We start from the raw sequence: 24,370 nt of genomic DNA on the forward strand, positions 1-24,370 counted from the left end.
ATTCTGCAGCGATACACCATCCCATCTGGTTTGAGTTAAGTGGGACTATAATTTCTTTTTCAACAGGACAATGACCCAAAACACACCTCCAAGCTGTGTAAGGGCTATTTGACCAAGGAGAGTGATGGAGTGCTGCATCAGATGACCATGTAGGAAATAGTAAAAATAAAGAAAATAACGTTGAATAGGTAGGTGTCCAAACTTTTGACTGGTACTGTTTGTAAATGAGATATTTCTGTATTTAATTTACAAAACAATTGTGTGTAGATTGGTGAAAAAGAACATCTACTTAAATTCATTTTTAATTCAGTCTGTAACACATCAAAATGTGTAATAAGTCAAACGGTATGAATACTTTCTGAAGGCACTATATATTACATTGCAATGTGTTTTGTGGGACAATAGGTGCAGGTTGGAGGAAGGGACTGTGCGGAGGAGAGTAGATATGTATCTTGCATCTAGCCCTGCTGCCTGTGTCTAAGCAGCCAAGTGACCAACCCTGACCAGTCTGGCACCATCTGCCACCCCATAACATCTCAGTCCCCAGCCTCTTCCTCTCCACCCCCCACCCCCCTCCTTCCCCCTCCTCCCTTCTGACTGACTGGTCACTGTGCCTGTGTGGCGCACTAAGCCCGCCTCCCTGCTAATGGAGATCAGCGGTCCGACTGAATGAGCGAGAGAGGGGCTGTAGTCCCTATTCTACTAGACAGCAACAGGTACCTCAGAGAGAGAAGAAGGAAAGGGGGAGAGCATGTGACAGCGTGAGAGAGGACAAACAGAGACCGAGACTGCAGCAAGTGGAAAGATTTCAAGAGAGCTTTTCTTTTGGTCACCCTGCTTCTTCCCATTGATTCATCTGCTACCTGGCTGTTACCAGTTACCTGGACTTACCAGAGTGGAAGAGAGGGACAAGGAAAGAGGGACGAAGCGAGGAGACAGAGGAACTGGAGTGTCTTGAGTGGTAAGTAAGGAAGTAAATAAGTAAATGATGTAAAGCAGTCAGGGCAGAGGGCTTAGCTGTCCCAGGGCACGGTGTTGGCGCCTTTCCTCGGGTATTAGTTACCCAAAGCCTCTTACGGCTTGCTCGCCGCTCACAGCCAGCTCAAGCCCACTGCATGCTCCCTCCGTACCAGGCCTCAAAGGGGACCATTTATACTCTGACTTAGAGAAACAGAACGTGACTCTTTCTGTGCATGTGTGTGTGTGGTGGTTGGGAGTGTGTAGGGTGTGTGTGTATGTTGCCAGAACGTGTGTTCAAGTGGATTTGTACTTTTTTTTTCAATTAAATCAAGTTGGTAAAATATGATTAAATGACCCTAGTGAAGTATAATCTGGTAGGATTGTGAGTGAGAATGAGAAAAGGCGTTTGAAGTTGGCACTTAAGGTATCTAAGTTCTAGATTTCCTTGTGCGTGTTGTTTTTTAAACAACAGCCAACTTTCCGGGACATAGACATGTCTTTATATGGGCAGAAAGCTTAAATTATTTTTTATCTAACTGCAGTGTCCAATTTACAGTAGCTATTACAGTGAAAACATACCATGCTATTGTTTGAGGAGAGTGCACAACAACAAAACACTTATCATGGCAACTGGTTTGATACATTCACCTCTGAATGTCAATAATGTACTTACATTCAGTAATCTTGCTCTGATTTCTCATCCTGAGGGTCCCAGAGATAAAATGTAGCATAGTTTTGTTTGATAAAATCTATTTTTATATTCAAATGTAGGAACTTGGTTCTACAATTTGAACCCCTTTTTTATTTGTAATATCTTTTACCAGATCTAATGTGTTATATGCTTCTACATTAATTTCACATTTCCACAAACTTCAGTGTTTACTTTCAAATCAAGTATCAAGAATATGCATGTCCTTGCTTCAGGTCCTGAACTTCAGGCAGTTAGATTTGGGTATGTCATTTTAGGCAAAAATTGAACAATTTTGGACATCAGACATCAATGGACATCAGCCATTGATCAGAGAACATTTTTTTTGCAACATCTTTGAAATGCAAGAGAAAGGCCATAATGTATTATTCCAGCCCAAGCGCAATTTAGATTTTGGCCACTAGATGGCAGCAGTGTATGGGCAAAGTTTTAGACTGACCCAATGAACCACTGCATATCTGTTCAAAATGTTGTATCAAGACTGCCGAAATGTGCCTAATTTGGTTTATTAATACATTTTCAAGTTCCTAATTGGGTGTAACCGATGTGAAATGGCTAGTTAGTTAGCGGTGGTGCGCGCTAATAGCGTTTCAATTGGTGACGTCACTCGCTCTGAGACTTGAAGTAGGGTTTCCCCTTGTGTTGCAAGGGCCGTGGCTTTTGTGGCGCGATGGGTAACGTTGCTTTGTGGGGTGTCAGTTGTTGATGTGTGCAAGGGTCCCTGGTTCGAGCTCGGGTTGGGGCGAAGAGAGGGACGGAACCTACACTGTTACATGGGCACTCTCCTCAAACAATAGCATGGTATTCTTTCACTGTAAAAGCTACTGTAAATTGGACATTAGCCTGCGTTAGCTCAACCGTTCCGCGGGGGGGAGGGGGGGGGACACCGATCCCGTAGTGTTTAAATAAGGATTCTTAAGCCTTGAGACAATTGGATTGTGTATGTGTACTATTCAGAGGTTGAATGGGCAAGACAAAATATTTAAGTGCTATTGAATGGGGTATGGTAGTAGGTGCAAGGCGCACCGGTTTGAGTGTGTGAAGAACTGCAACGCTGCTGGGTTTTTCACGCTTGACAGTTTACCGTGTGTGTCAAGAATAGTCCACCATCCAGTTTCAGAACCCACTGTACAATGTGTTCAGAAAGTATTCATACCACTTTAATTATTCCACATTTTGTTGTGTTACAGCCTGAATTCAAAATGGATTAACTCGATTTTCTCTCTCACCCATCTTCACATAATACCCCACAACGACAAAGTGAAAACAAGTTTCTAGAAATGTTGGCAAATGTATTAAAAATGAAATACAGAAATATCTAATTTACACACCCCTGAGTCAATACATGTTAGAATATCCTTTGGCAGCGATTACAGCTGTGCGTCTTTCTGGGTAAGTCTCTAAGAGCTTTGCACACCTGGATTGTACAATATTTGCACATTATTTGTTTTAAAATTATTCAAGTGCTGTCAAGTTGGTTGTTGATCATTGCTAGACAGCCATTTTCAAGTCTTTCCATAGATTTTCAAGCAGATTTAAGTAAAAATTGTAACTAGGCCACTCAGGGACATAAAATGTCATCTTAGTAAGCAACTCCAGTGTTTATGTCCAGCTGAAAGATTAATTTGTCTCCCAGGGTCTGGTGGAAAGCAGACTGAACCAGGTTTTCCTTAAGGGTTTTGCCTGTGCTAAGCCTTATTCCGTTTCTTTTTATCCTAAAAAGCTTCCCAGTCCTTGCCGATGACAAGCATACCCATAACATGATGCAGCCAACACTATGCATGAAAATATGAAGAATGGTCCTCAGTGATGTGTTGTATTTGTCCCAAACATAACACTTTGTATTTAGGACATAAAGTACATTTCTTTGCCACATTTTTTTATGTTTTACTTTAGTGCCTTATTGCAAACAGGATGCATGTTTTGTAATATTTGTATTCTGTACAGGCTTCCTTCTTTTCACTCTTTCATTTAGGTTAGTATTGTGGAGTAATGTTGTTGATCCATCTTTGTTTTTCTCCTATCACAGCCATTAAGCTCTGTAACTGTTTTAAATGAACCATTGGCATCATGGTGAAATGCCTGAGCAGTTGCCTTCCTCTCCGGCAACTGAGTAAGGAAGGACGCCTGTATCTATGTAGTAACTGGGTGTATTGATATACAATCCAAAGTGTAATTTGTAACTTTACAATACTAAAGGGATAGTCACTGTGTGCTTTTTTCTACCAATAGGTGCCCTTCTTTGCGAGGCATTGGAAAGCCTCCCTGGTCTTTGTGGTTGAATCCGTGTTTGAAATTCACTGCTAGACTGAGGGACCTTACAGATAATTGTATGTGTGGGGTACAGAGATGAGGTAGTCATTCAAAAATCATTTTGAACACTATTATTGCACACAGAGTCCATGCAACTTATTATGTGACTTGTTAAAAAAATAAATACTCCTGAACTTATTTAGGCTTGCCATAACAAAGGGGTTGAATACTTATTGACTCAAGATATTTCAGCTTTACATTTTTATTTAATTAGCAAACATTTCTAAAAACATATTTCTACTTTGACATTATGAGGTATTGTGTGTAGGCCAGTGACGCACAATCTCAATTTAATCAATTTTAATTTCAGGCTGTAACACAACAACATTTTTGAAAAAGTCAAGAGGTGTGAATACTTGCACTGTACAACAATGCTGGGCAGACCATTATTTTGGCCATTATTTTTGTGCCCCCATAGGATGACAATGCCCCCATCCACATGGCACTAGTGGTCACTGAATGGTTTGATGAGCATGAAAACGATGTAAACCATATGACATGGCAGCCTCAGTCACCAGATCTCAACCCAATTGGATGCTTATGGAAGATTCTGGAGTGGCCCCCGAGACTGCGTTTTCCATCACCATCAACAAAACACCAAATGATGGAATTTCTCGTGGAAGAATGGTATCGAAACCCTCCAGTAGATGTTCACTATAATTTCAGGAATGCTGAGCGCAAACTTAACTTTTTAGTGACAGGGGGCAGTATTCGGAAATTCAGATGAATGACATGCCCAAATTAAACTGCCTGCTACTCGGGCCCAGAATGTAGGATATGCATTTTAACAGAACTCATATGGCAGGCAAAAACCTGAGAAAAATCCAACCAGGAAGTGTGGAAATCTGAGGTTTGTAGTTTTTCAAGTGATACCCTATCCAGTATACAGTGTCTGTGGGGTCATTTTGCACTTCCTAAGGCTTCCACTAGATGTCAACAGTCTTTAGAACATTGTTTCATGCTTCTACTGTGAATGGGGAGAGAATAAGAGGTCCTGGAGATGACTGAGAAAATGACATGAGCTCAGTGGCGCGCACTCCCGTGAGAGTTAGTTGTGTTCTTTTCTTTTTTGAAGACAAAGGAATCGTCCAGTTGGAATATTATGGAAGATTTATGATAAAACCATCCTAAAGATTGATTCTATACATCGTTGTACATGTTTCTACGAACTGTAATATAACTTTTTTGACTTTTCATCTGAACTTAACTTCGCAAGCACAATGCATTTGGAGTACTCTACCGAACGCGCAAACAAAAAGGAGGTATTTGGACATATACACTGCTCAAAAAAATAAAGGGAACACTTAAACAACACATCCTATGAAAGAAATAATTTTATTAAATACTTTTTTCTTTACATAGTTGAATGTGCTGACAACAAAATCACACAAAAATAATCAATGGAAATCCAATTTATCAACCCATGGAGGTCTGGATTTGGAGTCACACTCAAAATTAAAGTGGAAAACCACACTACAGGCTGATCCAACTTTGATGTAATGTCCTTAAAACAAGTCAAAATGAGGCTCAGTAGTGTGTGTGGCCTCCACGTTCCTGTATGACCTCCCTACAACGCCTGGGCATGCTCCTGATGAGGTGGCGGATGGTCTCCTGAGGGATCTCCTCCCAGACCTGGACTAAAGCATCTGCCAACTCCTGGACAGTCTGTGGTGCAAAGTGGCGTTGGTGGATGGAGCGAGACATGATGTCCCAGATGTGCTCAATTGGATTCAGGTCTGGGGAACGGGCGGGCCAGTCCATAGCATCAATGCCTTCCTCTTGCAGGAACTGCTGACACACTCGAGCCACATGAGGTCTAGCATTGTCTTGCATTAGGAGGAACCCAGGGCCAACCGCACCAGCATATGGTCTCACAAGGGGTCTGAGGATCTCATCTCGGTACCTAATGGCAGTCAGGCTACCTCTGGCGAGCACATGGCCCCCCAAAGAAATGCCACCCCACACCATGTCTGACCCACCGCCAAACCGGTCATGCTGGAGGATGTTGCAGGCAGCAGAACGTTCTCCACGGTGTCTCCAGACTCTGTCACGTCTGTCACGTGCTCAGTGTGAACCTGCTTTCATCTGTGAAGAGCACAGGGCGCCAGTGGCGAATTTGCCAATCTTGGTGTTCTCTGGCAAATGCCAAACGTCCTGCACGGTGTTGGGCTGTAAGCACAACCCCCACCTGTGGACGTCGGGCCTTCATACCACCCTTATAGAGTCTGTTTCTGACCGTTTGAGCAGACACATGCACATTTGTGGCCTGCTGGAGGTCATTTTGCAGGGCTCTGGCAGTCCTCCTTGCACAAAGGCGGAGGTAGCGGTCCTGCTGCTGGGTTGTTGACCTCCTACGGCCTCCTCCACGTCTCCTGATGTACTGGCCTGTCTCCTGGTAGCGCCTCCATGCTCTGGACACTACGCTGACAGACACAGCAAACCTTCTTGCCACAGCTCGCATTGATGTGCCATCCTGGATGAGCTGCACTACCTGAGCCACTTGTGTGGGTTGTAGACTCCGTCTCATGTTACCACTAGAGTGAAAGCACCGCCAGCATTCAAAAGTGACTAAAACATCAGCCAGGAAGCATAGGAACTGAGAAGTGGTCTGTGGTCTCCACCTGCAGAACCACTCCTTTATTGGAGGTGTCTTGCTTATTGCCTATAATTTCCAACTGTTGTCTATTCCATTTGCACAACAGTCAATCAGTGTTGCTTCCTAAGTGGACAGTTTGATTTCACAGAAGTGTGATTGACTTGGAGTTACATTGTGTTGTTTAAGTGTTCCCTTTATTTTTTTGAGCAGTATATATGGACTTTATCGAAACAAATTAACCTTTATTGTGGACCTGGGATTCCTGGGAGTGCATTCTGATGAAGATCATCAAAGGTAAGTGAATATTTATAATATTATTTCTGAGTTTTGTTTAAATCTTTGAATAACAGTTTAATATTTTATCAACGTTTATGATGATTATTTCTGTAAATTGATGTGCTCATTCACCAGAAGTTTTGGGAGGCAAAACATTTCTGAACATTTCACGCCAATGTAAAATGGGTTTTTTGGATATAAATATGAACTTTATCGAGCAAAACATACATGTAATGTGTAGCATGAAGTCCTATGAGTGCCATCTGATGAAGATCATCAAAGGTTAGGGATTAATTTTAGCTGTATTTCTGTTTTTGTGACGCCTCTCCTTGCTTGGAAAATGGCTGTGTGGTTTTTCTTGTCTAGGTGCTGTCCTAACATAATCTAATGCTATGTTTTCGCCGTAAAGCCTTTTTGAAATCGGATAATGTGGTTGGATTAACGAGAAGTCTATCTTTAAAATGGTGTAAAATAGTTGTATGTTTGAGAAATTTGAATTATGAGATTTTTGTTGTTTTGAATTTGGCGCCCTGCTATTTCACTGGCTGTTGAATAGTTAAACATTGTGAAAATTCTGTGCAACAGCCTACAGTAGCAGCCAATGTGTGGTGTTCAATGTATGCCTGCATGAGACTTAAAAAAAACATGCAGGGTTTGACATTAACCTTCTTATCCACTTGTCCCTCAGTCAAGGAGGTGACTGAAAATGTTGTGTTTGATGCAAGAAACCACTTTACAAAAATAAAATGCATTATTATTCACATACCATTATTACAGAGAATCAGACAAATTATACTACCCTCTGCCTATTGGCTACTTAGTCTATTCCAGCCAGTCTCAAAATACAACACTGCCCCTTTAAGACAAAAAAAATCTTATCTGACTCACTTTTCAAAGATGTTAAGAAACGGTTTGTGCTCTTGTTGGAAGCAATCCCTCCCGTATTGCCGACTACAAATTATCTATAATCGGGCTAATAGCTCACTAACTAGGAAGGATATGAACAAAATGTGCACGCGTGGCTACATGCAGGTCTAGCTTTGATCTCAAAACAAGCACATCTGCTCACTACCGCTTATGCTGTAAGCACAGTCCAGTTCAAAGTAAATGGCACAGATCCATACAGTGCATTCAGAAAGTATTCAGACCTCTTAACTTTTTCCACATTTTTGTAACACCTTATTCCAAAATTGATTAAATAGTTTCCCCCCTCATCAATTTACACACAATACCCCATAATGACAAAGCAAAAACTTTTTTATTTTTATTTTTGCAAATGTGTATATATATATAAAAAAAACGGAAATATCACATTTATATAAGTATTTAGACCCTTTACACAGTACTTTGTTGAAGCACCTTTGACAGCGACAACAGCCTTAAGTCTTCTTTGGTATGATGCTACAAGCTTGGCACACCTGTATTTGGGGAGTTTCTCCCATTCTTCTCTGCAGATCCTCTCAAGCTCTGTCAGGTTGGATGGGGAGCGTCGCTGCACAGCTATTTTCAGGTCTCTCCAGAGATGTTTGATCCGGTTCAAGTCTCTGGCTGGGCCACTCAAGGACATTCAGAGATTTGTACCGAAGCCCCTTCTGCATTGTCTTGGCTGTGTGCTTAGGATTGTTGTCCTGTTGGAAGGTGAACCGTTACCACAGTCTGAGGTCCTGAGCGCCCTGGAGCAGGTTTTCATCAAGGATCTCTCTGTACTTTGCTCCGTTCATCTTTCTCTCAATCCTGACTAGTCTCCTAGTCCCTGCCTCTGAAATACATCCCCACAGCCTGATGCTGCCATCACCATGCTTCACCGTAGGGATGATACCAGGTTTCCTCCAGACATGACGCTTGGCATTTAGACCAAAAAGTTCAATCTTGGTTTCATCAGACCAGAGAATCTTGTTTCTCATTGTCTGAGAGTCCTTTAAGTGCCTTTTGGCAAACTTCAAGCGGGTCGTCATGTGGCTTCCGTCTGGCAACTCTACCATAAAGGCCTGATTGGTGGAGTGCTGCAGAGATGGTCTCTGTGGGTTAATAGTTCTTCAGTCCCAGGGGAGCTGTGCCACAGTCTAGGGGCTACTGCATGCCTGCGCACGCGTGCAGCTTAGGGGGAACATTGATTACAATGGTATTGGTTTTTGTTGTTAAACCATTTCTGGATTGCATTTACTCACTATAACTGGCCCCTGGATAAAGAACTAAGATGGCAAGGTAAATCAGTCAACTACACCAGGGCATTCCTCCTACTCATGGACTAGAGGGTTACTGAGGTTGGACCCAGGCCTCTTTGACTATGTCAGAGACAGTCACAATATTACAGTATAAATCAAAACAAAATCAGAGTCTAGTTTTAACATTTTGTGATCCTTCCTTCCTCGATAGATTCAGGACAGATCCAGTGCATAACGGTGACTTTAAAACAGCTATTTTAAACAATTTGAAACAGCTAGCTTGGTCTTAGGTCCATAAGATTCAGCAGTTTCACTGAACAATGTGGGCTAAATCAACAAAGCCACATTTGTTCCACTTAGTCATAATCATTCAGCTTTTTCAACGGCATCCCAGTTTGTTTAGGTTTTCTGTACTCTGACATGGGAAGGACATTCTGCCCAACTAGCATCACTGGGTGTGTCCAAAATTTGTTTTAGTACTAGGTTAGAACAAAAGCCTTCATATCCACACCCATAGTTCTCCAGAACCAGGGTTGGTGGCCACTGGGTTAATAAATATGACAGAAAAAACATCCATCCTTCAAGAAGAATAGATTGAGTTCCTATTGCTGATGGCTATTGAATACTTTCATATCGGCAAGGGTAGAGGTTAGGCCACTGCATTGACTAAGATTTTTTTTCTCACATAATTGGCACAACCAAAACAATTTGTGAATACCGTAGATTTGTGCAAAAAGATGTTTGTAAGTAAATGCTGCTACAATTGTGGTTTTATTCAAAAAGCATCTCGGAGTAGGAGTGCTGATCTAGGATATATTTTGCCATTTTGATAATAATGAATAAGATTATATGGACAGATCCTAGATCAGCATTCCTACTCTGAGATGCTTTGAGGATACCAGCACTGATCCTAGATCAGCACTCCTACACTGTGACACTTCATGAATCTGGGCCCAGATATTACATTGCAAATAGGAAAGGAAGAGTTTTTTTGACACCCAGCAGCTGTCTGTGCCTGACCCTGTTGTTGGGATGGGTGAAAGCTTCACATTTGGGCCCAGTGCTGGAATGGGTTTCCAGATTGGGTTGTGGTGCTGGATAAGAGGCTCTTCTTGGCATGAGTGTGGTATGAGGAGCAGTACTTCGATCCAGACTATAAAGCTGGTGATACTCAAATGGACAATATATATATATATATATATATCACTTATACATTTCCTTGTTTTTGAAAGAAAAGCATATTTTTGGTCTATAAAATAACATCAAATTGATCAGAAATACATTGTAGGCATTGTTAATGTTGTAAATAACTATTGTAACTGGAAACGGCAGATTTTTTTTTTAATGGAGTATCTACATAGGCCCATTATCAGCAACCATCACTCCCGTGTTCCAATGGCACGTTGTGTTAGCTAATCCAAGTTTATCATTTTAAAATTCAAATTGATCATTAGAAAACCCTTTTGCAATTATGTTAGCACAGCAGAAAACTGTTGTGCTGATTTAAAGAAGCAATACAACTGGCCTTGTTTAGACTAGTTGAGTATCTGGAGCATCAGCGTTTGTGGGTTCGATTACAGGCTCAAAATGGCCAGAAACAAAGAACTTTCTTCTGAAACTCGTCAGTCTATTCTTGTTCTGAGAAATTAAGGCTATTCCATGTGAGAAATTGCCAAGAAACTGAAGATCTCATACAACTCTGTGTACTACTCCCTTCACAGAACAGCGCAAACTGGCACTAACCAGAATAGAAAGAGGAGTGGGAGGCCCCGGTGCACAACTGAACAAGAAGACAAGTACATTAGATGCCTAGTTTGAGAAACAGACAAGTCCTCAACTGGCAGCTTCATTAAATAGTACCCACAAAACACCAGTCTCAACGTCAACAGTGAAGAGGCGACTCTGGGATGCTGCCCTTCTAGGCAGAGTTCCTCTGTCCAGTGCCTGTGTTCCTTTGCCCATCTTAATCTTTTCGTTTTATTGGCCAGTCTGAGATATGGTAACACAATGTGCCATTGGAACACAGGAGCTGATAATGGGCCTCTGTACGCCTATCTAGATATTCCATAAAAAATCTGTTGTTTCCAGCTACAGTAGTCATTTACATCATTAACAATGTCTACACTGTATTTCTGATCAATTTTAAGTTATTTTAATGGACAATTTTTTTTCTTTAATTTCAAAAACAAGGACATTTCTAAGTGACCCCACACTTTTGAACGGTAGTGTTTATTTATATATATTTATTTATATATATATATGTCCAAACCTTTGACTGGTACTGTATATATATATATATATATATATATATATATATATATATATATATATATATATACACTGCTCAAAAAATGAAGGGAACACTTAAACAACACAATGTAACTCCAAATCAATCACACTTCTGTGAAATCAAACTGTCCACTTAGGAAGCAACCCTGATTGACAATAAATTTCACATGCTGTTGTGCAAATGGAATAGACAACAGGTGGAAATTATAGGCAATTAGCAAGACACCCCTAATAAAGGAGTGGTTCTGCAGGTGGTGACCACAGACCACTTCTCAATTCCTATGCTTCCTGGCTGATGTTTTGGTCACTTTTGAATGCTGGCGGTGCTTTCACTCTAGTGGTAGCATGAGACGGAGTCTACAACCCACACAAGTGGCTCAGGTAGTGCAGCTCATCCAGGATGGCACATCAATGCGAGCTGTGGCAAGAAGGTTTGCTGTGTCTGTCAGCGTCGTGTCCAGAGCATGGATGCGCTGCCAGGAGACAGGCCAGTACATCAGGAGACGTGGAGGAGGCCATAGGAGGGCAACAACCCAGCAGCAGGACCGCTACCTCCGCCTTTGTGCAAGGAGGAGCAGGAGGAGCACTGCCAGAGCCCTGCAAAATGACCTCCAGCAGGCCACAGATGTGCATGTGTCTGCTCAAACGGTCAGAAACAGACTCCATGAGGGTGGTATGAGGGCCTGACGTCCACAGGTGGGGGTTGTGCTTACAGCCCAACACCGTGCAGGAAGTTTGGCATTTGCCAGAGAACACCAAGATTGGCAAATTCGCCACTGGCGCCCTGTGCTCTTCACAGATGAAAGCAGGTTCACACTGAGCACGTGACAGACGTGACAGAGTCTGGAGACGCCGTGGAGAACGTTCTGCTGCCTGCAACATCCTCCAGCATGACCGGTTTGGCGGTGGGTCAGTCATGGTGTGGGGTGGCATTTCTTTGGGGGGCCGCACAGCCCTCCATGTGCTCGCCAGAGGTAGCCTGACTGCCATTAGGTACCGAGATGAGATCCTCAGACCCCTTGTGAGACCATATGCTGGTGCGGTTGGCCCTGGGTTCCTCCTAATGCAAGACAATGCTAGACCTCATGTGGCTGGAGTGTGTCAGCAGTTCCTGCAAGAGGAAGGCATTGATGCTATGGACTGGCCCGCCCGTTCCCCAGACCTGAATCCAATTGAGCACATCTGGGACATCATGTCTCGCTCCATCCACCAACGCCACGTTGCACCACAGACTGTCCAGGAGTTGGCTGATGCTTTAGTCCAGGTCTGGGAGGAGATCCCTCAGGAGACCATCCGCCACCTCATCAGGAGCATGCCCAGGCGTTGTAGGAAGGTCATACAGGCACGTGGAGGCCACACACACTACTGAGCCTCATTTTGACTTGTTTTAAGGACATTACATCAAAGTTGGATCAGCCTGTAGTGTGGTTTTCCACTTTAATTTTGAGTGTGACTCCAAATCCAGACCTCCATGGGTTGATAAATTGGATTTCCATTGATTATTTTTGTGTGATTTTGTTGTCAGCACATTCAACTATGTGAAGAAAAAAGTATTTAATAAGATTATTTCTTTCATTCAGATCTAGGATGTGTTGTTTAAGTGTTCCCTTTATTTTTTTGAGCAGTGTATTTTGATTTGTTTAACACTTTTTTGGTTACTCCATGATTAGATACGTGCTATTTCATAGTTTTGATGTCTTCACTATTATTCTACAATGGAGGAAAAATTTAAAATAAAGAAAACCCCTGTAATGAGTAGATGTGTCTAAACTATTGACTGGTACAGGGGGGAAATCCCGGGGGGGACGGGGGGATACATGACCCCCCCATCCTGGGAAAAATATGATTTGTCCCCCCCAATACATCACTGAAACATAACTATGTAATTTAAATAATATTAATAATACGCAATGAAAGCAATTGTGCTGATTATAGACACTTATTAGCGCGTTTTTAAGTTTCAAAAGATTGCAACCCCCCACCCTTTGCCTCACAATGGTTTGATCCACTGGCAAGGTAACAGAGGGGTCGTGTCTACTGTCTGAAAGGCACTCAATGAACGTAACTGACGTGAGGTTAATCCAGTCAATCGCGCACACACACTAGCTGAATATGCAGAGCTAGCGCGCAAATATTAACTATTAAGCTAGCTAGTACCTATTCCATTTATGTGGCGTCGTCAAAGATGGAATCTTTGCTATCGTCAATTTATTCCAAGATCAGCATGCAGATGATGTAAGTTAGTGCTTCAAAGTCCCTGTGATAAGGTTAGCAATAAACTGAAGTCCAAACTGAACAGAACTACACTCTTCTACCATTGTCTTAAATATATTTAATGGTCTCGTTGCAAAAGCTAAATTGTCGCAAGGGAACTTTTATTTATTTATTTTATTTAACCCGGGTAGCAAAGATTATAGCAAACACCACTGAAACGGAATTGGTGCTCGCTTGCTTTGCAAATTCAGCTATTGTTGGAAGCCAGCCAATATGAAACAAACTATTAAAATTACAAAAGGTTGCAGCATATGTTGTGTAAATGGTGAACTCCTACAGCTGTCAACTCTTGTCATTTTAATCCGTTTCACATTTGCTAGCTACCTTTTAGATCGAAGCCCAAATAGAATGATAAAAGATAAGATGATAGAAGCCCATCTCCTACTGTAAATAACCTACACACTGGAAATGTTTCACAATGATGTCATTAGGCAGAGCAGGCAACAGATGGCACACAGACAGCAGAGTTGGGGACAGATATGCAGGGACAGACTGGCAGACACGGAGTCTCAGGTAAGTTTGTTGAGTCTTTGTTTGGCAACATTATGAAAGGTTCTCAATTTTTTTGACTTGTAAAATAGGAACATAATTGGAAAATGCCATGGATACCCCCACTCTCAACTTAAACTGGTGACTGAACTAAGATTTGTTAAAGGCAATGGTATTGCTGTTGTGAGTAGTTGTGTAGTTTTGGGTACCGGTAGTTAGGAGTACGGCAAACACCTTATTTCTTTGGTTCCTCAATATACATTTACCATATTACAATGTAGGCTATGTGTTACAGCACTACTTTTGGTGTCCCCCTCAGGAATTGCTCTTGAGAAAATGTCATGTAATTGTCCCCTCCAAAGTTGATATCAGATTTTCACCCCTGGACTGGTACTGTATATATTAGCCCTTTGTGTATCACTAGCTTTATATTCCATCTGGATTGAAGTACTGCTCCTCACACCACACTCGTGCCAAGACAGAGCCTCTTATCCAGCACCACAAGGGGCTAATCTGGCAACACATTCCAGCACGGGCCCAAATGTGAAGCTTTCACCCATCCCAACAACAGGGTCAGGCACAGACAGCTGCGAGGTGTCAAAAGCACTTCCTCTCCTATTTGTAAATTAATATCTTGGCCCATATTCATTCAGATTATCGCTTTCACCTATCTCGTCTTTCACATTCCGTAGAAATGAAAAAGGGTAGAGCCTAGGGAAAGGAGCTAGGTACTGAAATGGACCCAGGCCAATCCCCCTGTGCCCACTGTAGGTGGAGATGGAGCCAAAATGGCTACCATAAATACAGATGTAAACAAAGGCTTTGATCCCAAGGCAGCCCTTGATTCAGCAGTCAATATTAAATGATTGTTTGTATAAGCACTGAGATTAGCCCCAGGAATCTGATTAATGCCGTAAAGGCCTGACCCTACCCCAACCTCTAGACTTCTTACCCCCTTCTCGTTTCATCCCCTCTTTTTCTCCTGCCCTCGCACCTCTAACTACGTCACCAGCTGAGCCACATGGCTAAGGCATGACACTGTACTTAACCCAGATGCAACTGCGACACTAATATCAAGCGTAAAGATGTCCAATGAAATGGTTCCCTGTATGAGGACGATTATTTGCACTGGTATTACACAAGAGCAAGATGAGACACTCTTGTATATAAGTACCTGTATAGACTTCCTTAGCGTTTCCCATACCTGTACAGGTCATGGTAATTATACCTACAGTTGAAGTCTGAAATGTACATACACCTTAGCCAAATACAAAATTCCTGACATTTAATCAGAGTAAAAATTCCCTGTCTTAGGTCAGTTAGGATCACCACTTTATTTTAAGAATGTGAAATGTCAGAATAATAGTAGAGAGAATGATTTATTTCAGCTTTTATTTCTTTCATCACATTCCTAGTAGGTCAGAAGTTTACATACACTCAATTAGTATTTGGTAGCGTTGCCTTTAAATTGTCAAACGTTTCGGGTAGCCTTCCACAAGCTTCCCACAATAAGTTGGGGTGAATTTTGTCCCATTCCTCTTGACAGAGCTGGTATAACTGAGTCAGGTTTGTAGGCCTCCTTGCTCGCACACACTTTTTCAGTTCTGCCCACAAATATTTTATAGGTTTGAGGTCAGGGCTATGTGATTGCCACTCCAATACCTTGACTTTGTTGTCCTTAAGCCATTTCGCCACAACTTTGGACATATGCTTGGGGTCATTGTCCATTTGGAAGACCCATTTGCGACCAAGATTTAACTTCCAGACTGAGATGTTGCTTCAATATATCCACCTAATTTTCCTTCCTCGTGGTGCCATCTATTATGTGAAGTGCACCAGTCCCTCCTGCAGCAAAGCACCCCCACAACATGATGCTGCCACCCCCGTGCTTCACGGTTGGGATGGTGTTCTTCGGCTTGCAAGCCTCCCCCTTTTCCTCCAAACATAACGATGTTCATTATGGCCAAACAGTTATATTTTTGTTTCATCAGACCAGAGGACATTTCTCCAAAAAGTACGATCTTTGTTCCCATGTGCAGTTGCAAACCGTAGTCTGGCTTTTTTATGGCGGTTTTGGAGCAGTGGCTTCTTCCTTGCTGAGCGGCCTTTCAGGTTATGTCGATATAGGACTCGTTTTACTGTGGATATAGATACTTTTGTACCTGTTTCCTCCAGCATCTTCACAAGGTCCTTTACTGTTCTGGGATTGATTTGCACTTTTCGCACCAAAGTACGTTCATCTCTGGGAGACAGAATGTGTCTCCTTCCTGAGCGGTATGACGGCTGCGTGGTCCCATGGTGTTTATACTTGCGTACTATTGTTTGTAGAGATGAACGTGGTACCTTCAGGCATTTGGAAATTGCTCCCAAGGATGAACCAGACATGTGGAGGTCTACCATTTATTTCTGAGGTCTTGACTGTTTTCGTTTGATTTTCCCATGATGTCAAGCAAAGAGGCACTGAGTTTGAAGGTAGGCCTTGAAATACATCCACAGGTACACCTCCAATTGACTCAAATTATGTCAATTAGCCTATCAGAAGCTTCTAAAGCCATGACATAATTTCCGGCAATTTTCCAAGCTGTTTAAAGGTACAGTCAACTTAGTGTATGTAAACTTCTGACCCACTGGAATTGTGATACAGTGAATTATAAGTGAAATAATCTGTCTGTAAACAATTGTTGGAAAAATTACTTGTGTCATGCACAAAGTAGAAGTCCTAACCGACTTGCCAAAACTATAGTTTGTTAACAAGAAATTTGTGCAGTGGTTGAAAAACGAGTTTTAATGACTCCAACCTAAGTGTATGTAAATTTCCGACTTTAACTGTATGTGAATGGTGCCTAATGGCACAGTTGCTTCAATGCAATTTTAGACACACATACTTCATGTATCTTTAATGTAAATGTTTTAATGTATTTTGAAGGGGGGTTGCATTATGAGCTTAATAGATAGACACCACCCTGGTCTCCCTAACAGCAGCAACTGACACTTGAAATGACCAGAATGCCCAGGGTCCAAAGTTGGAGCGTCTCAGAGTAGGTGTGATGATCTGGGATCAGGCCCGTATCTACAAAGCATCTCAGAGGAAAAGTGATGATCTAAGATCTGTTTAGCATTTTATATCATCATGAATAATATTATATGGACAGATCCTAGATAGCCACTCCTACTCTGAGAACCTTTATGACTACATGCCCAAAGCTAATGTGCTGTCTGACAGCCCAATACAGTCATCTCACTCTGTCTCTTTAATCACGAACCTTTTGAGTGTCGATGTGTCTCTAGCCTGGTCCCAGATCTGTTTGTACTTGTCATGCCAACGCACATTAGGACCAGGCTAATGTGTCTCTACATTGTATACTGTACTTAACACTTGCATTCAGCTGCCTCCTATTTATTTATAACTATTTGCATTAACTATACAGTGAAGGACAGGTTTTATATTGTGATTGTTTGAAATGTATCCCTTTTTGGACAATCCACTGCATGTAGATAGGCGTGTTTGTTAATTATTTCTTAGTGGGTGCGTCATTCCTTCTTTGTTAGAACCATAATAATGTCACGTCCTGAGCAGTATAAGGGTTATTTGTTATTGTAGTTTGGTCAGGACGTGGCAGAGGGTATTTGTTTTATGTGGTTCGGGGTGGTGGTTTATTTAGTAGGGCGTTTGATTTATTATTTCCGGGTTTTGGTTTATGTTCTATGTTTTGTACTTCTATGTTCTTTCTGGGTTGGTGTATTTCTATGTGTAGGTTAATGGGAGGTTGGACTCTCAATTGGAGGCAGGTGCTTTCTCGTTGCCTCTGATTGAGAGTCCTATATATGGGTAATTGTTTGGTGTAGTGTTATGGGAGATTGTTTCTTGTTTTGCCTGTGTGAGCATGACAAGACTGTTTTGTTTGTGCGTGCTTTGTTTTTGGCGTTCTCTTTATTTTTGGCGTTCTCTTTATTTTTAAAATAAATACAAGATGAGCATCCACATTCCTGCTGCGTATTGGTCCTCTATTCTTGACAACCGTTACAAATAACCACAATTGGAGGAAGTCCGTACTACTACTAGGGTCTTTGAAAGGTTAGTCAACGTCTTTTGTGTGTGTAAGTCAGGTGACAGGTCAGAGTTATGCACACTGGGATCAGAGAGAGAGGGAGTCTTTTCATTCAGACAACTAACTGTAGTCATGGAGATCTGAAATAATAGCTGCCTGATCAAGCTTTCTCAGCCAGAGCCTAATTTCATTAGACAGTTTACTTGTGGATTACAATGATGGTGTGTGTTTGTTTGGCTGTGCGTGTGTGTGAGATCAGGAAACTGGTTTTCGTTCCGATTCTCTTGCCTTCTCCATGATGTGCACTTGTTCACTCGCCCTCATGGATTTAAAGGTCACAGGTGTAAGATATATGGTGGAAACTCTCTCGAGCCCATGGAGGCAACAGTGTAGAATTCTAGCAACCAGGAAATGGCAAAGTGATTTCCACTAGATAACATAGCCACAAAGTAAGAACAGCTTTCCCATTTCGAAAACAGCTGCTGCTCTGGCAGGAGAAATCAATAGGCGAATATCACAGTCAATCACAACACTGGTGGGTAAATACTACTGTGAAACACTGTCATTCCACTATTACTGCATATATGTTATGGATATTTTCTGAAATTACAATGCAAAAAAAAATCAAAATTCCTGTGTTGCACATTTAAACAATAATACATGCAGGCTATGTGTTATGACATTTTTATCTTGGCTGTGACTGGGTCATAGCCACGAGGCGAAGCCAAGTGGTGTAGACCACCACAGCAATGATAAAAATGTCATAACACATGGACTTGAGTGTATTATTGCTTTTATACAACGGGTTACCAGCATTTAAAAGAAAGATTATTTCCTAAACCATAATTTTTTTTTTTAATCGGGATTCTACTTTCAAACACTGGTTGTCAAGTGCAATTTTAGATGTTCTATGGTTGTTTTTTCTATTCGTCTTGACTGCCATGTAAAGCAAAACTAACCAAGCGCTGGTTGATCATTCCAGTGCTTTGCAGGTTGCTATGACAAACAAAAATGGATGCTATGGAGGCTCTTCCCATCTTGCTAGCTAGCCAACTACACAGCTAACACAATTACTTCAGACTGAAGCTGGAAAGACAGCAAACAAGCTGCATTTCATTTGACCTGTTTTTCTATTGACATTTCTTTGTATATATATTTGTAAAAATTATGCTGATTCATGATTTCGACTGGTTAAGAATCTGTCTCGTCCTGTCTTCCGACACGTTCATTATAATGGGACACAATGTTGCAATGTCAGAGATAATGTCTAGATGCTTTTTACAGTGGAGATCAAGTTTATAAATTGCGTGGCTGGGCAGATGAGATCTGTAAAAGTAGTAGCAGTAGTATTGTGTTGCTAGGTAATGATGTAAACAATGCCACTTTTTATGTGGCCATGTGTATGTTGTTTAGTATATTATGGGCAGGATAGACTAACAGTTGGAATTCCTAACCACCCGTTGTATGAAATGCTTTTAAATCCCTAATAAGGAGCAAACGAGTGCACATTTAAAAGAATGGAAGTGAATCGGACCAGAGCACAGATCAGAAAGCCCCTGTGCAATGGATGATCAGTCCAGAAGAAAACTGCAGAAGTCATAGCCTGAAATGGAACCCTATTCCCTATTTAGTGCACTACCTCAATGGCTATGGCTATAAGTAATTCACTATATCGGGAATATGGTGCCACGCAATTTCAGACAGCCATACCACTCGAGCCACGGCTTGTTCACCCTGCTACCATCCAGAAGGCTAGGTCAGCACAGATGCATCAAAGCTGGGACCGAGAGACTGAAAAACAGCTTCTATCATAAGGCCATCAGACTGTTAAATAGCCATCACTAGCCGGCTACCACCCGGTTACTCATTCCTGCACCTTAGAGGCTACTGCTCTACAGTATATACATAGACATGGAATCACTGGTCATTTTAATAATGGAACACAAGTCACTTTAATAATGTTTACATACTGCTTTACTCATTTTCATATGTATATACTGTATTCTATTCTACTGTAGTTTAGTCAATGCCACCTCGACATTGCTCGTCCTAATATTTATATATTTCTTAACTACATTCTTTTACTTTAGATTTGTGTGTATTTTGTGAATTGTTAGATATTACTGCACTGTTGGAGCTAGGAATACAAGCATTTCACTACACCCGCAACATCTGCTAAACATGGTTATGTGACCAATACGATTTGATTTGATAGCCATACTACACATTACATCCAATGACAACTGCTTTGGGGACATTTTAATGTATGTACAGTCATGTCTTTAATCTTGCAATGTAATGGAGGGTCTGACAACAAGCATATGGGTTTATCGTTTTATACACATTAATTCCAATTGATTAAAGTGGTATTCCTCTAACCTTAGACAGTGTGGGGTCTGGTCCACTAATCACCACAGGACAATAGACTCAGCTTCAAGCCATCTGTCCCGTGAGAACCACAGTATAGAGAGAACCCTGTGGTGAATCTTTACCATTAGTTAGACTGTGCCAGTGGTCAACACAACTGCGTATGGACTGCATATGCCCCCCAGCAGTGGTAGTTCAAATCCCTGCTGGGCCAGTTTCTACGTGTGCATATGTCCTGTAGGTCTGATATGCATGTCTATAATGATTTATTTTTCTATTCCAGGAGCCTCACAGGGTGACTTCTAATGTCCTGGAATAAACCGGAAGCTGAACCATGGTCATTCTGCAACAGGTTCAGAGTAGAATTATTTCTCACTCGTTCTCTCTTTCAAACATACTCACACACACACACACACACACCCTGTGGACGACCTTTGCAGGTGAGACTTAATTTAAATGCTAAAAGGACAGGGGCTATGTTGTGTTATCAGCTGGCCCATCAGAGGACACAGTGATATCTGTTGTGACACGTTAAAATATCAAACATAGCATGAGATAACAGACACCCTCAGTCTCCCATCATTAGTCAGACAGGCTTTGTGGAACTTTAAACATCACTTTATCCAGGTTTTTAAAGGGATAGTTCATTGATTACATTTTTTGTTTGGAGTGGCTAGTTTAACAAAAATAAAATGTGGATTGCTGTCACTTGTTGTCCATAGACTGCTTTCAAGGTAAGGATACAAATAATAAAATATGTCAAATCTCTGAACTATCCCTTTAACGAGTAAGCTACCTCAATGTCAAGAGCCTAGCCATAAATCATGCATCTCATGCCCTCAGTAAGACATCTGTGTTGTCTAGACGGAGGGATAGTGACATGGACGTTTCACCTCAATTTGGTTTTGCAATGCAATATTTTATGTATATTTTCTAGCAAAGCTGGTAACCGGGTTTTGGAGAGTCAAAGTCATTCTTAAAGCAATGCACATTTGGTTTCATTTACTCATTGAAACTTTGTTTGCAATGATAGAAAAAAACTTGACTCAATACGAGCATAGACATGTTTTGGTGTAGAGCAAAACTAATATTTTTGACAAAATTAATGGTGCTTTTTTGATTGATTCGTTCCTAAATGTGTTGTTTTCCGGTTCATTGGATCTACACGTGGTTGGGTGGTTTGTGAGAGATGGAATAACAGCGCGGTAAGGGTGTGTCCAGCATGTTAAAACAAAACAACAGTAAACACGTCGTCCCCCACCCACAATGCCTCCTTGGCCCAATTGAGATATCACGTGTGACTAACACATTTCTGTTAATTACTATAGCTCCCGACTTGGGCCAATCAGGGTTATTTTGTAAATGCCAGATCTCTATGGTATCATTCACCCAAGTTTTGTCAAAATCAGGCCAGTGCTGTCTGAGATATATGTCACTAACGTACTAACGGACGTAGACAGATCCACAGTCCCCTCTTCGATTTCAATGTGGGGGACAATAAAAACATGGCAGCTTAACACTAAAATGTGACCAAACCCATTCTCTGACTGGGGCTGATTTCCTAATCTCACCTTGATTGACAGCAGGGATTTACAGTAGGCTGCTCAACCAGCCCTCTTATCAGGTTCTGTTTCTGTTTACTTTGCCTCCCAAACATTGAAGTAATCACCGATTTGCCATGGGAGGTTTGTGGCATAGGCCTTGCTTTCACCAATCATAATTTAGAGTAGTGATAACAAGGACAGAAGGAGGGAAGGATGCATTTTCAAAATATTCAAACCTTCTCGAAACTGCCCCACCTCCTCCTAGCAGCAAGTGATACGTTACATCACTTCCTATAAAGTCTGCAGTTGGACGAGGCTAAGCCTACATCAACTTAATTTCCCTTATTGGACAGACTGGCAGCCTTCAAATTAGCCAACCTATTTCATGCAAGACTAAAGCATACTTTATTTTATTTGGATTGAACTTCTTGGTTATTTTAGGAAGGGCACAGAAAATAACTTTGATGTAGTAAAAATACTATTGTGTCAGGAGGGATTATGAGGTGCATTGACTCTGTACCGGTACCCCCCCCCCCCCCCCCCTATATAGTCTCACTATTGTTATTTTACTGCTGCTCTTTAATTACTTGTTACTATTATTTCTTATTCATCTTTTTTTTAAGCTGCATTGTTGGTTAGGGGGTTCGTAAGTAAGCATTTCACTGTAAGGTCTTACACCTGTTGTATTAGGGGCATGTGACTAATACAATTTGATTTGATTAAGTGTGATATTGCTCCACTATTTAATGTGACCTTAGACCAGACTTTTGAGTCTGTTGGCAGAGTGAGACGTTACTAGTGAATTTTATTATATTACTATTGTAATGTAATCACATTCTCATCAAGTATGTACTTCAGTAAATACAAACAAATGTGGTTTGAAATGCATTTTAAATTTGCAAGTATATTGACAACAAGTCCAGGGCGTAACGTGGGGCTTAAGAAAACATGAAAATCACGTCCTGGACCAGAGCTAGACCCACCCCTATTAGACAATATATTGAAATCATATTCTTAACATATTGGAATGGCAAATGTAGTGTATTCAACTTGTGTGAAAATCTCTGCATGGGACTGCAGCTCTCGAAAAGATCTAGCAGATTCAATTGTTGAATGAGTTTTCTGAGAATTCCTTCCTGACCACTGGTTGTATTTGTGGTTGCGTTCCAGGGGGACTATGTCTGGTTGGACCTCAAGACGGGCCGGGAGTTCGTCGTCCCGGTGGGAGCCGTGGTCAAGCTCTGTGACTCGGGACAGATCCAGGTGCTGGACGACGAGGGGAGGGTGAGTCCACACAAAAGTTGACAATGACAAGACATGATGAGACATTGACAAGACCTTACAAGACGGTGACAATACTTTGACAAAACATTGACGCGACGTTGATGTAACAAGACGTTGGCCTTGTTCGAATACTCCTGAAATGCATCTCTCATTCCTCCTTTCCTTGAAGTTATCATTACATGACATAATTGAAAGTAATGCCATGGAAAGCTTGCTTACACCTATCCAGTCATGTTATATCAGTGATTACTTCAAGGAAGGAAGGAAGGATTCAAACAGGGCCTTTACTTGATCTAACAAACCGACATGGACACACAGTAGACTGACACCATAGTTCCTCAATGGCTGTGACTATAACTGTTCCCCCATCAGGAGCACTGGATCTTGCCCCAGAATTCCACCAATATTAAGCCCATGCATCCCACCTCCGTCCACGGGGTGGAGGATATGATCCGTCTGGGGGACCTCAACGAGGCCGGGATCCTGCGCAACCTGCTCATCCGCTACATGAGTGTGTCATCTATGTGAGCCCCCCTGCAGCACTGTCTGCTCGCTTTTGTTACCACTACAGGACCATCATTTGATATTGTATGAGTCCTTCAAATAACAAGGAAGTGTAGTTTAGAACGTATTCTATAAAACATAGTGACCTTGTTTAGTGACGTGTAGCTCATGTTGTTGATGTATGATGAACTGTTATAGGATTTGTCTGTGTGGTTATTTTACTTACTTTCTTATATGGTTATGCTGGCATATTGGTTATGTTCTTCCACTCTTCCCCTGGCCACAACCCCCGCTGGTTCCTTAGTTTACCTGCCTGGCTGTGTCTCAACAGTTTGAAACAATTTCCTCTCCTCATGTCCTTTCCTCCAGTATCACTGCTCTGGCAGGACACATGATGGAAACGTGTCCAGTACATTGTGGTACTGGGGGTTAAGGAAGCTGTTATAGAGTATTGAGACCCAGCCCCTGTGTGTGTGTGTCTCCCAGTCGGTCCCTCATCAACTATTATGGTTCTTTCCTCTCACTCTTCCTCTTCATCTCCCTCCCTATTT

At 41.7% G+C, this 24,370-nt stretch overlaps 1 pseudogene; it reads left to right on the forward strand.

The window, feature by feature from the left end:
• Window positions 1–648: 648 nt before the first annotated feature.
• Window positions 649–24,370, forward strand: part of LOC115149637 (unconventional myosin-VIIa-like) — an 81,151-nt pseudogene continuing 57,429 nt past the window's right edge.

The sequence above is a fragment of the Salmo trutta genome, chromosome 15, assembly GCF_901001165.1.
Source record: "Salmo trutta chromosome 15, fSalTru1.1, whole genome shotgun sequence".
Classification (NCBI taxonomy): Eukaryota; Metazoa; Chordata; class Actinopteri; order Salmoniformes; family Salmonidae; genus Salmo; species Salmo trutta.